This window comes from Malania oleifera, chromosome 13 (genome assembly GCF_029873635.1).
Source record: "Malania oleifera isolate guangnan ecotype guangnan chromosome 13, ASM2987363v1, whole genome shotgun sequence".
Classification (NCBI taxonomy): Eukaryota; Viridiplantae; Streptophyta; class Magnoliopsida; order Santalales; family Ximeniaceae; genus Malania; species Malania oleifera.
The window spans coordinates 56,120,210-56,137,682 of NC_080429.1; positions in this window are offsets into that span (position 1 = coordinate 56,120,210).

A 17,473-nucleotide genomic window follows, 5' to 3' on the forward strand; every position below is an offset into this window, starting at 1 on the left:
ATCCAGCGCCGCAGATTCTGTCGGCACTACAGGCGAGGAGGTTACTCTTGGATGGGTGTCGTGGGTACCTAGCTTGTGTGCAAGAACCGTCGCGAGATAAGTTGAGGCTAGAGGACATTCGGGTAGTTAGCGAGATCCCATATGTGTTCCCAGATGATTTACCTGGTTTACCTCCGGATCGAGATGTGGAGTTTGCAATAGAGTTGCTGCTGGTAAGGCATTGATCTCTAAAGCTCCGTACTGGATGGCTCTTTCTGAACTTCAGGAGTTGAATGAGCAGTTGCAGGAATTACTGGACAGGGGTTTCATTCGACATAGTATTTCACCCTGGGCAGCTCCAGTATTGTTTGTGAAGAAGAAGGACGGGTCGATGCGGATGTGCATTGATTACTGTAAAACTAACAAGGTAACTGTGAAGAATCAATATCCTTTACCTCATATAGATGATCTCTTTGACCAGCTACAGGGGACACGGGTCTTTTCGAAGATCGACTTGTGGTCAGGATATCATCAGGTGAGGATTAGAGCTGAGGAAGTAGCGAAGACGGCTTTCCGAACCAGATATGGCCACTACAAGTTCTTAGTCATGCCTTTTGGGTTAACGAATGCTCCGTCGATGTTTATGGATTTAATGAATAGGGTTTTCCATGAGTACCTGGACCGGTTCGTGGTGGTGTTCATTGACGATATTCTGGTATACTCGAGGAGTTCGGAAGAGCATGACAATCATTTGAGGTTAGCACTACAGATTCTGTGGGAGAAGAAGTTGTATGATAAGCTAAAGAAATATGAATTCTAGTTGAGTCAGATTGCATTCTTTGTCCATGTGGTGACTGGTGATGGTATATCAGTTGATCCTAGCAATATTAAAGCAGTGGTCGACTAGGTGAGGCCGAAGAATGTGCAGGAGATTCAGAGTTTTCTAAGACTGGCGGGTTATTATCGTCAGTTCGTGGAGGGGTTTTCTATACTGTCTGGGCCTCTGACTTGATTGACCAAGAAAGGAGTGCAGTTTGAGTGGATCAATAATTGCGAGCAGTGTTTTCAGGAGTTGAAGGACCGGCTGGTTACCGCTCTAGTGTTGACCATTCCTTCGGGGGATGGGGGGTTTGTGATTTATAGTGATGCATATCTGAAGGGTTTGGGATGTGTGCTTATGCAGCAGGGTAAAGTAGTAGCATATGCTTCTCGGCAAATGAAGGAATATGAGAAGAGTTACCCTATGCATGATCTAGAGTTGGCTATTGTTGTATATGCACTGAAGATCTGGCGACACTACTTGTATGGTGTGCAATGCAAAATCTTCACTGACCACAAAAGTCTTAGGTATTTATTCACGCAGAAGGAGTTGAACATGAGACAGAGGCTGTGGCTTAAGTTGATTAAGGACTATGATTGCATGATCAGTTATCACCTGGGAAAAGCTAATGTGGTGGTTGATGCGTTACGTAGGAAGTCAGGACCTGCGGCTGTGTTTGTGGTTGTAACTCAGTGTCACATCAGATGGGATCTGGAGAGCTCAAGTATAGAGTTGTTATCCGGGCATCATCGGGCTTTCTTTGCTAGTTTGGTGGTCCAGCCGACTTTATTTTAGCATATAAAGGCCACGTAGGCTAGTGATGCAAAGTTAGCAGAGGTTATGGAAAAGGTACAGCAGGAACTGACTACCGAGTTTAACATTTCTGAAGGATGTGTACTGAGGTTTGGGACTAGGTTATGTGTTCGAACGATGATGAGATCAAAAAGACGATTCTGAAGGAAGCGCATCGTTCTTTGTTTATGGTACATCCTACTAGTACAAAGATATATCGGGACTTACGCGAGACCTTCTGGTGGTCGGGTATGAAGAGGTAGATTACTCAATTCATGGAGCAGTGTCTGACATGTCAGCAGGTGAAAGTTGAATATCAGAGGCCGGCAGGGCCATTGCAGCCTTTGCCTAATCCAGTGTGGAAATTGGAGCATATTTCCATGGATTTTGTGACCGGATGACCGCCAGCACTTCACGGGCATAATGCTATTTGGATAATCACGGATAGATTGACGAAATCTACTCATTTCATACCGATGAAGGTTGGCTATCCTTTGAGTAGGCTAGCAGATATGTATGTGCATGAGATTGTGAGAATGCACGGAGTACCGGTATCCATTGTGTCACATCGAGATCTGAGGTTTACTTCTCGATTCTAGACGAGTTTGCAAGAAGAATTGGGGACGAAGCTTACTTTCAATACAGCGTTCCACCCCCAGACTGATGGGCAGTTGAAGAGGATGATACAGATCTTAGAAGATATGTTGCGAGCTTGTGTATTAGACTTTGGTGGTAGTTGGATACAATTTATGCCACTTGTAGAGTTCGCGTATAACAAAAGCTTCCAGGCTAGTATCGGGATGGCACCGTTCGAGGCTTTGTACGGTCGGAGGTATCGATCTCCCTTGTGTTGGGATGAGGTTGGTGAACGTCAAGTGTTAGGACCTGAACTTGTACAGCAGACGTCTGAGAAGGTGGGTTTGATCCGGAAGAGGATTAAATTGGCTCAGAGTCGGCAGAAAAGTTATGCAGATGTTCACCGCCGTGATTTGGAGTTTGAGGTGGGGGTAATATATTTCTACGTATCGCTCCAATGAAAGGGGTGATGAGATTTGGGAGGAAGGACAAGCTGAGCCCGAGGTATATTGGACCATTCGAGATTCTTGAGTGAGTGGGTCCAGTAGCCTACAAGATTGCATTACCTCCAACACTCTCGAGGGTCCATGATGTGTTTCACGTATCCATGTTGAAAAGGTATGTGATGGATCCTTCACATGTTATCAGCTATGATGAGTTGGATATTGGGGATACTTTAGCATATAAGGAGATACCTGTTCAGGTTCTAGACCGTAAAGTTCAGAAGTTTCGTTCTAAAGAGATACCGTTAGTGAAGGTATTGTGGCGAAACCACGAGATTGAGGAAGCTTCTTGGGAACTGGAAACGGAAATACACTGGAAGTATCCACAGTTGTTTTGAGCACTTGTACATGATCCTACTTTGGGTTGGGATAGATGGTTAGTCGTCAGGAGTGTGTGTATTGTGAACTCCTGAGACGGTTGTATATGAACTACGGTATTCTTCTACCATAAGTGAGGGTATGTATGTGTGTGTGTATAATGGGGCTGCGTTGTAGTAGTCGCCAGTGTTCTTTCTAGAATTACGTGTATGTATTCAGTTGTATGTACGAGTTGTGAATGAGAGATGGCAAATTTTGAGGACGAAATTTTTGCAAGGAGGGGAGATTGTAAGAACCCGAATCGTGATAAATGGGTTTAAATAAATAAGAGAGGAGTAAAATTGGTATTTGAATAGGCTTCGTCAACAAAGTCAGAGTTCTTCGACGAAGGCCATGCATCTCTCGTCGACAAAGTTCAAAGGCTCGTCCACGAGAACTTCATCGACGAGGAGAAGCCAAGGAGTTTCAGGAAACTGGTGATATCAGGATTCGTCGACGAATCCACCGTCTCGTTGATGAGAAGACTATAAAGCCGACGAGGACACCATCTCGTCGATGAGTTTTCCCGAGTCAAAGGGCTATAAATATCATTTTTCATTGCTTAACCATTAAGAAACTTCAAATATCTTCTCTCTCTCTCTCTCTCTCTCTCTCTCTCTCTCTCTCTCTCTCTCTCTAGAACTCTCCCTACTCACTATCTCTCTAGATTTCTTCGTTGTTTGTCGTTGGAATCGTGAATCTAAAGTTACCACAAGGATTGCGGAAGGATTCTCTACAAGTTCTACGGACCGGAATCCCATTTCGGAGATTTTCGGGTTTTGGCAAAAAATCGAGGTAAGGCTCAGTTTTCAATTCTGATCTAGTAGTTTTATAGGGAACAGTCTTGTGAGTATATTATGTACTATTGATTGAAGGTTTTGGAACTCGATTCGCTGTGTAGGGACCTTAGAGTTCGAGATTTGTTATTCGGGGAAAAGGTAAGGGGAATTGTGTTTATATCGGTTATTTTTTAAATCGAACTCGGTGGAATTGTGATCCACGATCATGTGTGTGTTTTGGCTACTCATTTGGGGGATCTAACGGGAAAAACTATGGGTTTTTCATGATTACAGTTTTGGAAAAAATGGGACGACGGGCTGTATCCCTGGTTTTGTTGAAAATCGAACGTATATGTTGATTTATACTGTGTTATAGGGATTGTCGTGCCTTGACTTGTTTTAAACAGTATATGTTTGGAAAATCGTGATTTAGATTACCAAATGGGTGTGGTTTGTTTGGTTATATGAGCATGCATGTGTGTGTGTGTGATTGGTTGAAATGCTAGTAGGAACACGGTTCCAAATTGTTCCAGGTACTGAGAGTGTTTGACTCTATATCCGAGGGCATATGAAATCGCTAGCCATAGATTGGCAGAGGTTCAACTCTATATTCGAGGGCATGAGCCTATTCCGGAAGATCAGGCCGAAGGGTGTGGATCCACTAGTTTAGCGCCGGTACGATGCCATGGGAGTCGGGGACTAGCCATGTGCCGGTGGCACTGTGTTCGCGATTAGTTATGGGCCAATGCAGTATGTCGTAGACCAGCTTCGGGCCAATGGGTGTGACAACACCGGGATTGCTGATCATGTGTGTGTGTGTGTGTGCTTATATGCACTATTGTGAAATTAGTACTGGATTGCATTTAACTGCGTGTATGTTGCATCATGATAACACTCAAATGTCACACACCGATATAACCTATGTTCTTCCTTACTGAGAGGTGTCTCACCCCTACTATACTTACATTTTTATAGGTCCTTCAAGTAACCGAAACTAGCGTCCTGGTGTCGGGAGCGTAGTGGTCAATGTACTACGGGTAGCGCTTGGGTAAGTGCTAGGACTGTGTTTTGATGGGTTGCCATTTCGATATGTGTTGGGCACCCAGTTGTACGTTGTATGATAGAGCCTATTTATGCTTTTGTATAGACTCTGGTATGATGCTGCATATGTATATAGAATGATCGTATTTCTGCTGCGTATATTCTGTTGTGTTGGATGTGTATAGGGTGCCTGAGAACCCTACGGGGTCGGACCCTCATCCCTGCTCTGTATCTTGGATGTTTTGTATGGTACAGGAATTTGTTGGTTTACATTTTCACCCCTAGGTCCCATTTCCGGGTTCGGGGCATGACACTCGGTGCTTTCCCAAATTTCACATTTCCTATCGACTTAAGTTGGCTTATTATCTCTTCCCCACTTATCCGGTTTAGCTGCAACCTTCGTTTAGGTTTTCCATTTAAGCTTCTAGTAGCACGAGTCCTCCAAGGATGTCCAGGTAGTACAAAAACCATAACTTGCAACCATGCTTCAAGGATAAGAACCCAGCATCCTTATTACACACTGTGCATGCTAAGTAACCCTTTGTGCTTCATACTAATAAACTACAGTAAGCAGCGAAATCATTAATTGTCCATAACAGTGCATGCATCTAAACTATTGTCTCGGTTTCCACATCAAATGTCCCCACTCCTTTTTCTTATAGTTCTTTCAACTAATCAATTAACGGGCTCGGGTAAACATCAATATCATTACCAGGTGTCCTCGATCCAGGAATAAGTAAAGACATGTAAATGAAGGGTTCTTTCATACATCAGCATGGCAGCATATTGTATGGCATCATCATAACTAGCCACATGTTATACAAGTTGTTTATGTTACTAAAAGGATTGAAACCATCTAAAACAAGGTCAAGTCTGATGTTGCGAGGATCATTAGCAAGCCACAAATGAATTTTATCGAACTTAGCCCAAGCGTCCGAGTCCACTAGATGGCCAAGGGTGTTTTCCTCTTGAAGACGTTTCTCTTTATGTCATCTCATATCTGCAGCAGTCTTTCTGCATATGTATAATCTTTGAAGTCTTGGTATTAATGGACAATATCGCAAAAATTTTTAGGGGATCTTTTTACCCTTCCTCTGATTAGTTTTATACCTCGGTTCACCACCTTCTGGACACTCATTTGCATTTTTGAATTCACCATAAAAAAAGTACGCAATTATACCTACACGCATGTATTGGAGTGTAACCAAGACCCAACTCACGCATATATGGCTTCACCTCATAAAAATACTTTGAAAATATTTCACCATTAGGCAATGTCATATTAATTAGGCTTAAATGCATGTTGAATGCACTCTGAGATAACCTACGCATTGTCCTTGTATAAAGAAACTTTATCAGGAACTCCAATTTTGAGAACTTTTTTGTTGATTCGATTCCCACAAAGCAACAAGTATCCAGTTCAAATACCAATTGTTGTAACCAACAAAAGCTCTGATACCACTTTGAAAACTAAGGTGTAGTCCAAAAAAGGGGGTGAATTGGGTTTTAAAATTTTCTTTAAGAATCTTTTTATAAATTATTTTTGAACCTTTTCATAGTCAACAATCACAAATGTAATGTTTTAAGTTTTAATCACTTAGTCTAGCTGGAAATCGAATTCAAATTTTAAGCCTCTATGAATAAGTATGTCAACTTGATCTTGCAAGAATTTCAATCAACACCCAACCAATGAATTCACAATGTAATACTTTCAGCTTTTGAATATTTCAATCCACTCAACAAGATAATCAAAACAAGATTCTCACTATAGAATGAATTCGGCAAAGCTTCCGAGATTCAGCGATTGAATAACTCAAAGTAGAGTTTGATAAAAGTCCTGTGTTAATAGATTTAATGAAGCACAATTGAAATTTCCAACACTCTTACAAAACTCAGAATTTAAATAAAATTTCAATTAATGAGTCTTGGGTGTTAATCAATCAATGTACTCCTTTATGGTTTCCGCAATAAGTATTGATCAACCAACGTACTCCTGTTTGGTTTCCGCAATCCCAAAGTTAAATTAATTTTCAGTTTATTTAATATCCAATCCACACAGTTTATAGATTTGAAATAAACAACCATGTAGTTATATATGTGCTGAAAATTAAATAGAGTTTAAGGAGACCGAGTTTTTACGAGGTTCGGCTATACCCGCCTACGTCCTCGCCTTAGGCAACACCACGTAAGGATTCCACTAGAACACTCCTTTACGGGTAGGAGCAACCTTACAATCCCTCCTTCAATAGGCTAGAGTACACCTCTCCAAACGATATCACATGCTTGGTACAACGATTCAACAAACCTAAGCTGTCAAGAAAACAAGAACAATTTCTTGCGTACAAGAATTACTCTCAAATAGAGCAGATTAATACAAAATATAGTACAGCTAATCAATACTTCAATGTAAATATCAATGAAGAATAGTATTGAAACTCAAAGAGTATATCACCGGGATTCTTTCTTTGGTGAACAATAACTCAGTAATTCTTAGAAAATCTCAACAAGTAGATGTGTGCAAGAAGACTTTAAGAGAGTATGAGCAATATAGGCTTGAAATCAAATTTTTCAATCTTGGTGTTCAATTTGATTTGAGAAATCATATATTTACAGAGCTAAAAAGTCATAAATTCGTATTGCCCAAGTTACTTGGAGTGTTTCCCAAGTTTTTACAAAGTTTGGAACACAAGCAACTCAATTTGGAAACTTTAAAATGTTGGTTTAATACTAGTTGTTATAAAGGTCAATCGCCGGAACCCATGGGGGTCAATCACCTGATCTTTGAAAATCAATATATTTTCAAGGTCATAATAGGGTCAGTCGCCTGAACTCACAGGGGTCAGTCACCTAATCCTATATTGTCTTCCAATTTTAATTCAACAAAAATTGTAAGTCGCCTGACCGGACAAGGGTCAGTTGCCTAAACAGTTAAAAACACTATTTTTACAGTTTGTATCCAAAAACTCTTGTCAACTTGTTTTAAGACTTTTCAAAGACATTTTCTAGGATTTTCAAAATAAGGTCTCTTTAAGTCCATAATTAACCCTAATAAGTTTCAAATGATTCATTTTGATATTTAAATGAAGTACTTACATAAGACTTCTTTAAGACTTTAAAACTTTCTAAAACTTGAAGTCTTCATGTATATCTTTTGTTGACCCTATAGGTCATACCTGGTTTTGATAATGACAAATACTCTTCGTATTTGATGACCTTCAAGTTTGTGTGCGGGATCATACTAGCTGGATCATATTGATGACATGTAATAACTTGAAGAAATATAAAGACCCTGGCATAGTTATTATTTGTTTTAATTGGTCTGTAATATTATTAATTTCGAATGTCTGTAATAATCACTGCATATCATGCATGTAGAATCTGTAAGCTCAGAAATGTCGTAGACAAACCATAGGTTAATCAAATGACTTTAGGGCTGACTTCAGTTGATCGATGCCAAGTTTTTAGGCGTACTTAAAAAGGTCTTAGTAAAGACCCTAGGTCCCAGCACTTGCACTTATACCTTGGATAGTCCCCAATATCACATATATCATCAGGGCAATAAATTGAATTAAACAAGGACTAAAAGGGCAAAATTAGTGAGGCTTCGGGCGATTGAACCCTTGGTGTTCAAATCACCTCAGGCGCTCGAACCGTGGATCGGTCAACATGTTGACTTGAGTTTGGCAAACTGAACTGAAATACACGTATCGTCCATGATCGATCGAACCGCTGATTAGACCTTTCCCAACAACTCGACAACCCAAACTTATATGTTCAAAATACCCTCAAGCGACCAAACACATGAGTTCGGTAAATCTAACTATAGATCAGACACCCAAATCTCAAACAGCGTGGGAATCGCCTTGATTCGGCAAGCCGAACCCATGCTCAGGCAACTGAACTTCAAAAACTGACCTTTGTCATTGTCTCTGTTCGGGCAACCGAACCATGGATCGAGCACCCGAAAACTCTCAGGTTGTTTTATTTTTACCGTCGTTAAGCACGGTTAAACAGGGTTAATATTTCTCTTAATGTTTTTAAAACAATATTAATAATTTCCCCCATCTCCTTAACGGTTATAATTTGGCATACTTCTATAAATAGGGCCTCATTTGTGAAGATTAGTGAGAGATTAGAAAAATTATTAGCAAGAAATCATCTCAAACTTAAAAAGCCTATTTTTCCAAATACTATCCCAAATACTCTCATACACTATTTTCTTTGATTATCCAAAGTATTGTGAGAGTTCTTATTGTGCTAGTCCTCCATTTCAAATTGCTTAATACTCTCATTCGTATTGGTTATTAATTGTTTGATTTTTGAGAGTTAAGTAAGAGTTTTCCTACAGATTTAACTTGATAATTCTAGTGTTGGGAAAACTCATTAGCTTGAGGATCTTAGCATTGTTATTGCAAGATTCCTCAAGCAATAATTTTTGTGTACAAAATATTTTACAAAACTTAATTTCAAACAACTCTTGTGCTTGATACAATTTTAGAAAATATTTTTGAGTTCGTTCGAATATTATTGCTAACATCTTTGAAACACTAATTTGCTATTGAGATTTGATATACTTTACTTTCAAAGATTAGCTTGTTTGAACACTCTTGCGCTTACTTGAGATTATCATTGTAATAAGTGTAGATTGCACATATACACCACTGAGCTTTTCGTTCTTACATGTTTGGTGTGCATTGATTTGTGATTGTACTTAGTGGTACATATTTGCTTTGTGTAAGAAGCATTTTCATGTACGTAAATTTTTACATTTGTTGTATTCCAAGCATAGGCCTGAAGAGGGAGACTAGCCATGTTGAATAGTCCCGGATTGGTTTAGACCCGGTAAGGAAAGTTAGGTGCACCTGGTAAGGTGTAGGTTGAGGTCAGCCCCGTGAATTGATCTGATTGTAATCGGTGCCGCTCCACCCGTTAAGTGAGCATTAGTGGAATCCTTATGTTTGTAAGCCAAGACGGGGACGTGGGCACTTTACCCAAACCCTGATAACATTTCTTGTGCGTGCTTTTAATTTCCGCATTTTAAATTCCAACACATGAATGTTTGTATCTTACTATTTGAATGATTGGATTTATAATTGCATAGATAGACCCTAGGTTGAGTAATACTGTTGCTAGATTAGTGGAACCTAGGAGGGAAATTTTAAATACCCAATTCACCCCACCTCTTGGGAATACACCAAAGCTAACATCTTTGCTTTGAGTCCATCTTGTCTTGAACTTCAATATCCTTTGAGCTTCCATAAGATTTGTCTATCTTTGATCCTTTAAGCTTGCTTTGATCACTTATTGTTGGAGTATGAGCTTTTAATAATCACTTGTGATCATGGACTCTTAATACTTGAACTTTTGAACTTCATAGACTTGGTTTTTTGAAACATCATCACTAAAACCACAACATGTTAAATTTAACTTGATTTGTTATCATCAAAATAAGATTTGAAAGTCATGTTAGGTCAACACACTTGCTGTTGTTTGTTCACTAGATACGCACAGCGGAAGCACACAATCCCACACGAATCAATCAACAACCACCAATGCAATCACTTGATGATGAAACATACTCAAAATGCAACAAAACAATAATAAGAAGAATCAAAAACACAACTAAAACGCGTAAGATTTAAGTGGTTCGGCAATTACCTACGTCCACGGGAGCAGCACTTCGATTTTCACTATAATCAATGTCTCACCTTACAACAGGGTTACATAATGATATTTATATAACAATCTAATGCGTACAGAAGACCTATTGTTGTTCTAAAATACTTTTGTAGCAATCCCTAAAGGAAATCCCTCCGATAAGCCCAATCTGCAAGCCCCCAATTGAGTACGTAATCTGCGCAGTTCTCATAGTGTGATGAGTAGTGTGTACAAGGCCTAGGAACAAATTCACTGTTGTATGGCTGACCAGAGATTGCTAGTGATTCTGGCCTCATGCAAGTGAGTTGCAACCGACAATCCAAACTGAGGACGAGTTTTTGGAGTTAGCTCATTGCTCTACTTATAGTTCCTCAAACCACATTCAAATCATTCTCAGATGCCCCGAGAAGCCACCATTAGGGTGAACTTAAAGGAGAATCGGTATTCAGAGTAGTTGATGAGGTATTCTTTGTATACCACCGTAGCATTGTCCTTTATTGAGAACTCATGGAGGAGCACATGTTTGTTGGTGCTAACAGTGAAGGTGGCAGACGTTATACTGTAATTTGGGTATGGGAGAGGGTAGAGGTATAGATTGATTCAATGTCGTCCTGTCCAAGTGATGAACAAAGTATACTCCTTTTGGAATTTAAAAAAACATTAATAAAATTAAATAAAAATGTGAATAAAATTACTTTTTTATATTCAACTATCAAGAAATTTTAAATATATATATTTAAGAAATTAGTGAACAAAAAATTGATTTTACAAATCATTAAAATTTGATTTTTCTTATTTTTTAATCATATTAGAACAAAATTTAATTTTTAACAACTTTCATATAAAGAAAAATATAATAGAAAATATAGTTTCTTTTTTTTTTTTTCTTTCCTATCTCTTTCTCAAACAAAATCCTTCATCCAATCTAGGCTCAATAAAATAAAATTACTCATCCATCAAATAATAATAATAATAATAATAATAATAATAATAATAATAATAATAATAATAATAAAATTATCATGATATAATTTAATGTAGAAAAATTCAGGGAGAAACCCTCAATTTATTCTAAATTCAATCTTAAATCAGGGTACTAGCAAATAAAGGTCAAGGAAAGAGTAGTAGCTCTTACAGCTTTCACTACGCCAATTGGGCTTTTCGAGTGGTTAGTTATGCCAGAAAATTCAACAACTAACACCTAACAATTGCAAACTCCAAACAATTTTCCTATGAATTCAACTAATCAAAAAACTGTTAAAATTGCATCAAAATTCATAATCAATCAAAAATATAGGCATCAAAAGCTATAAAAGAAAGTCTTCGTGTCCTATAGTTCCTCTGAAAGTCAATCTATATAATATCTATTCCTTAGGCTTATAAGAATGTGTTAATCAAAGAAAAAAAAAATGCCTTATGTGATTAAAAAGATAGAGATTTAATATCGTTTTTTCAAAATTCATGAAGGGCATTTATTTCATGGTAGATAATTCAAGTTGTATAAGCATATTTTCTCTAAATTATTTGAAGATTGTTGTAAAAAAAATTTATTAAATTAGCTATTTAATCACCCATCCTATTTTTTAACAATGTATCGCTCACGATAAAGGTTGATTTTCAAATAGACCTACTATTGACACTTCTAAAAAAATAGTATTAGGATTCCAATTTGATTTCCCTAAAGCAATAAAATAGTGAATTTGTCCCTCTCTAACTTATAAATAAAACTCAAAGAGGTAAAATTTATTTTTCGTATGCTAAAAAGTAGAGTGCCAGTCATATTTTTTAAAGTGTCCATAACAATTTTGTTTTCAAAGTATAATTATTTATTTCATAGAACCTACTTTTTTCTTTTTTCAATTTTGTTTTCAAAGTATATTATTTATTTCATAGAACCTACTTTTTTCTTTTTTCTTTTTTAATTACATAGGAACTCCAGCTACCAACGAGTCCTTCAGACCCCCTGGTGTGGCACCAAACCTACGAATCAGTGTCCCTCGCCCCCAGGTCTCGCTGATTAGGGTAAAGTCCGAAATGCGGACACAACTTCTGTGCATCAGTTGAACGTTCTGCCAACCCAACTCCCAGGACACATCTCCATTACCATCCACGGTCCCCGTTAGCTCACAGAGAACTCTCACCATCCATGGTCCCCGCTGGCTCACAGAACAAACTCTCACCATCCACGGTCCCCGTTGGCTCACTACGTAAACTCTCACCATCCACAAGTACCACTGGCTTCGTGAGTGTATCTACCTGGAATTGAACCCCCGATACTCCTTCTTACTTGCTGATGCCTTTTACAATTACTCAAAGTTGTTTAAAATCTAAAGTCTTAACTTAATAAGGCACCCTATCCTAGTGAATAAATTAATAAACCTGTTATAGTTGGAGCCAGGAGACAACCAAGAGCTGGAGCTGAGTTGGAATGCGATGTGATTAATCTCACGCGGTGAAATTAATTTCCATTTTATCTCTCCATTGTAACTTCCCATTTATGTTTAAATTGTGATTAAATTGTGTTTTAAATTTCAGCTCTATAAATAGAGGGCTGAGAAATGTAATATACAAAGAGTGAGAAGCTCAGAGAGCAGAGAGGAGAAAGAGGAGGAAAAGAGGGAGAGAGAGAGTGTGTGAGAATTGATTGTTATAGCTAGAGCCAGGAGACAGCCAGGATCTGGAGCTGAGTTGGAACGCAGTGCAATTAATCTCACGCGGTGAAATTAATCTCCATTTTATCTCTCCATTGTAACTTCCCGTTTATGTTTAAATTGTCATTAAATTGTGTTTTAAATTTCAACTCTATAAATAGAGGGCTGAGAAATGTAATATACAAATAGTGAGAAGCTCAGATAGCAGAGAGGAGAAAGAGGAGGAAGAGAGGGAGTGAAAATTGTAATTTTTCGGCAAAATAGTGAATATTTGGTGTGTGCTCCGTGGACATAGGTCGATATTGACCAAACCACGTTAAATTTTTGGTGTCACAACTTTCTGGATGCTCACAAGTTCCTAACAAGTGGTATCAAAACCCGGTTGGAGCAGAAAAGCCAGATCGGAAGTGATCCCAAAATCATAGCTCTGTACAGTGAAACAAAAATACGTTTTGAGGCCACCGTCGCATTCAGCTCACCGAGACAAAGAGAACCATGCAGGACGCTTCGACACGCGCTGGTGACCAGCTCCTTCATGTGCTGCGTGCATTTGCACGCGTCTTCTTTGCTTAGATAGCCTCGACCCGACCCGAAGGGAACCCGACGTGACCCGGATACAGAGTCAGACCAGGTTAACTCAAGAAACAGTTCATAACCCGGGTCCGACCCGCCGCCTCAGCACCACATCAACACGCCACATCAATCGAGTGCCAGATCAGCATGGGTGCCACGTCAGACATCACATCAGCAGGTGGGCCCCACCTTTGCCACTCTAGCTGTCATGTCATCAATGGGCCGACATTGCCATGCCAACGCCATGTCAGCAAGTGGGCCCCGCTACCACGTCAACATGTGTCACGTCATCTGCCACATCGACAAAGTTGACCAAGTTTGACTAGGTTTGAACATTACTTTGACTAAGTTTTTCGGAGTTATTTTGGATCCATTTTTCAAGTGACTTGAACCATTTCTAGGGTTTTCGATTGTTCCGGATCCAACCATGCTATACATTTGAGCTAACTCCATCCCTAGATTAGCGAATCGAGATGTCGAATGAAAAGAGCTCAAAAATCGAAATGTTCAATGGGAACAATTTTGGTTTCTGGAATATGCAGATAAAAGATTATTTGTTTGGGAAGGAAGTGCACTTACCGTTGAAGGGTAAGCCAGCATCCATGAATGAGGATGAATGGGAGTTGCTTGATCGAAAAGCCCTCGAAGCCATCAAAATGACGTTGTCGAAATCTGTGGCATTCAATATCAAGCATATAACATCCACCAAGTCTTTGATGGATGCACTCTCTAATATATACGAGCAACCTTCAGCCGCAAATAAGGTACATCTCATGAAAAGACTATTTACGATGAGCACGTCTGCAGGTAAAAGTTTCAGCAGACATTTGAATAATTTCAACGAGTTGTCGGATCAACTCGCCTCAGTTGGGATAACGTTTGATAATGAGATTCGAGCCCTACTGATTCTCAATCAGTTACCTGAAAATTGGAATGGTGTCTTTACTGCCATCAGTAGCTCCGCAGGAAAATCGAAACTTATATACAATGAAGTTGTCAGCATGATTTTGACGGAGGAAATAAGAATGCAGTCGAACCATGGCTCCACTTTGAGTTCAACCTTGAACACGAAGAGTCGAGGTAGAGGAAACAGGCATGGACGATCAAACAATCACGGCAGATATAGACCCAGACGGTCTAAATCCAGAAATTCGAGAGGTACTCAGGACATAGGCTCCCAGAGCACAAAAGTTATTGAGTTCTAAAACTTTGGAAAAACTAGTCATTATAAGAACCAGTGTAGGAATCAGAAGAAAGAATTCAAGACGAGGGCAAAGACAGAAACAAATATTGCTTCCGAAAATGGTGAGATGTTGATCTGCTCTTTGGAGAGCAAGCAGGAGTCTTGGGTCTTAAATTTCGGAGCCTTATTTCATGACACATGCTGTAGAGATTGCCTAGAGGAGTACACACCATGTAATTTTGGTAAGGTGTATCTTGGCAACAATCAACCTTGCGATGTAACCAGAAATAGAGTTGTGAAGATGAATATAAACGAGTCCATATGGAAGCTGAAGGATGTCAAGTATATTCCTGACCAGGGGAAGGATTTGATCTCAATTGGTCAGCTGGCAGATAAGGGATACACGACGAAATTCATTGGCAATGAATGGAAAGTTTCAAAGGGTGTACTAACGATTGCACGATGTAAGAAAAGTTGAACACTTTTTCTAACCTCTAATGCCTCCATATCTATTTCAATTGCTGCAAGAAATGACGACCGCAACATCTGGCACCAATGACTTGGTCACATGAGTGAGAAGGGACTCAGGGTGATGCACTCAAAGGAAAAATTGAGTGGTTTACGGTTAGTGCAGATTGACATGTGTGAGGATTGTATAGTCGGGAAACTAAAGAGAGTTAGTTTCCAGATAAAGACCCATGCCCCAAAGAAGAAGATACTAGAACTAGTCAACTCAGAATGTATCAAGACACAACAGCAGAATGCCAAGAATCCTCAAGTGAAGGAACCAGTGGAGCAGATCGTCGCACCACCGTCTCCTACTCCAGCTTTGGAGCTTAGGAGATCTACTTGGTCTCATGTACCAAACAAAAGGTATATTGATTATTTACTTCCTACAGATGGAGGAGAGCCCGAATGCTATAATGAAGCATGTCAGGTGGCAGATATGAGCAAGTAGGAGCTTGCGATGAAGGATGAGATGAAGTCCCTCACCTCCAACACAACGTGGAAGTTGCCCAAAGGCCTTCAACAAGTGGGTTTACAGAATCGAAGAGGAGCATGACGGCTCCAGAAGGTACAAGCCTCGGTTGGTAGTCAAAGGCTTTGAACAAAAGGAATGGATTGACTACACCGGCATCTTTGCACCGGTTGTGAAGCTGACAACTATTAGATTAGTCCGCAGGAATCGAGCAGACAGGAAGGTGGTGACTATAAAGAAGTTGAAGTTGTGTTCAACTTCAGTTGGTCTTCATGCCTGAATACATATTTTGAGCACATTACTTATTTATGATACTAGTTGAGGAGGCGTCTCTATCTCCAAGTGGGAAATTGTTATAGCTGAAGCCAGGAGACAGCCAGAAGCTGGAGCTGAGTTGGAACGTGATGCAATTAATCTCACACGGTGAAATTAATCTCCATTTTATCTCTCCATTGTAACTTTCCATTTATGTTTAAATTGTGATTAAATTGTGTTTTAAATTTCAGCTCTATAAATAGAGGGCTGAGAAATGTAATATACAAATAGTGAGAAGCTCAAAGAGCAGAGAGGCGAAAGAGGAGGAAGAGAAGGAGAGAGAGAGAGAGAGAGAGTGAGAATTGATTGTTATAGCTGGAGCTGGAGCTGAGTTGGAACACAGTGCAATTAATCTCACGCGGTGAAATTAAGCTCCATTTTATCTCTCCGTTGTAACTTTCCGTTTATGTTTGAATTGTGATTAAATTGTGTTTTAAATTTCAACTCTATAAATAGAGGTCTGAGAAATGTAATATACAAATAGTGAGAAGCTTAGAGAGCAGAGAGGAGAAAGAGGAGGAAGAGAGGGAGTGAGAATTGTAATTTTTCGGCGAAATAGTGAATATTTGGTGTGTGTGCTCCGTGGACATAGGTCGATATTGACAAAACCACATTAAATTTCTGGTGTCACATCTTTCTGGATGCTCACAAGTTCCTAACAAGTGGTATTAGAGCCTGGTTGGAGCAGAAAAGCTAGATCGAAAGTGATCCCGAAATCAAAGCTCTGTCCAGTGAATCAAAACTATGTTTTGAGGCCACCATCGCATTCAACTCGCCGAGACAAAGAGAACCGTGCAGAGCCAAGCTCGAATGGAGTCCAGACGAAGCTTCACGCACCCTCACGCGCCACACCGGAGCAGGACGCTTCGACACGCGCCGGTGACCAGCTCCCTCACTTGTTGCGTGCGTTTGCACGCATCTTCTTCACCCGGATAGCCTTGACCTGACCCGGAGGGAACTCGACGCGACCCGGATACAGAGTCAGACCAGGTTAACTCGAGAATCAGTCCACGACCCGGGTCTGACCTGCCGCCTCAACGCCACATCAGCACACCACGTCAATCGAGTGCCACAATAGCAGGGGTGCCACGTCAGACGTCACGTCAGTAGGTGGGCCCCACCTTTGCCACGCCAGCTGCCATGTCATCAATGGGCCCACATTACCATGTCAATGCCATGTCAGCAAGTGGGCCCCACTACCACCTCAGCATGTGTCACGTCATCTGCCACATCATCTGCCACGTCAGTTACCACGTCGACAGAGTTG